The following is a 1,109-nucleotide window of genomic DNA, read 5'->3' as shown; positions in this document are numbered from 1 at the left end:
GTACACTGAGCTCCCGCTATGCGCGACCATGTTCTAACTTCATAAAGACATACAAAGAAAATAGAAATACAAAGAACCAAACTCAACGGAGTTGTTGTCATCCCTGGCGAATGAGTAGTTTGAAGGTTATCTTCTCTTCTTCAATAAATAAATTTCTATTATTTTTCTCTTATGCGATCGTCTTAATAATAGGATAACAAATATATACCCAGTATATCTTCATTACCAAAAAATGAGTGCAAAAAAATAAGAAGAAGAAACAAAACTCACCTGAAGTGAGAACTACAATTGAGGGTCATAACAGACAAATTGCATAAAGAGGAGAGATTTGAAATTACACATGAAACTGCACCAAACAAACATCGAAATCCCTAATTTTCCATGTTCGTCTTTCTCCAAGTCCCATTTTTTCTCAAACAAATATCAAAATTCGTAAACTACCAAAGAAGGCAAAAAAAAAAAAGAAAAGAAAAGAAACTCAAATTTGCAAGTAATTAGTACTTGCTAAGTGAAGAAACCAGATATATATGAAAAATAAAGAAAATTGAAAGATATTATACCGGCGATTATGTCGGAATCTGATCTCTTCTTGCCAAGAGGTTTCGGATTCTTCTGTCAGCTTCAACACTCTCAATTGTGTGGTACATCTATGAAATCAAAGTTCTTAAAATTTCAATTTCAAAAATTAGGTTAAAATCCAAATATTTTGATGATAATTTCACCCAAAAGTTTTGATGATAATTCAAAGTGAAAGTAGTTACCTACATACAACACTTCATGGATAATAACAAATGGAGCAGCCAAGGAGGAAGAGAAGAAAAGAGAGTCGCGAAGAAGCAAGAGGAGCAAAAACGAAGCAGAAATGCTAATATGTTGTCTCTCAGTGTTACAACACACCTGAAGGGATGTTTCTTAATCCCATTTTGTGGAGGCATGCAGATTTTAAATTTAGCAATTGACATTTGATCATTAACTCCACCCCGTCTGAGGATGAAATGTTGTGCTCAACTCAACCCGTGTGCCCAACTCACGCTGAACTGCTCTCCAGAAATGCGAGGTAAACTGCGTACCTCGATCAGAAATGATAGACACGGACACACCATGAAGTC

At 35.3% G+C, this 1,109-nt stretch overlaps 1 long non-coding RNA gene across 1 annotated transcript; it reads right to left on the bottom strand.

Moving 5' to 3' along the window:
- Window positions 1–60: 60 nt before the first annotated feature.
- Window positions 61–1,109, bottom strand: LOC109210752. Its single transcript, XR_002065599.1, has 3 exons — window positions 762–1,109; window positions 561–647; window positions 61–437 (listed from the first exon to the last, which is right to left on the bottom strand). It is a non-coding gene; the product is annotated as an uncharacterized LOC109210752 (long non-coding RNA).

This window comes from Nicotiana attenuata, unplaced genomic scaffold (genome assembly GCF_001879085.1).
Source record: "Nicotiana attenuata strain UT unplaced genomic scaffold, NIATTr2, whole genome shotgun sequence".
In the NCBI taxonomy this organism is placed as follows: Eukaryota; Viridiplantae; Streptophyta; class Magnoliopsida; order Solanales; family Solanaceae; genus Nicotiana; species Nicotiana attenuata.
This window is presented reverse-complemented; position numbering and strand designations above follow the sequence as displayed.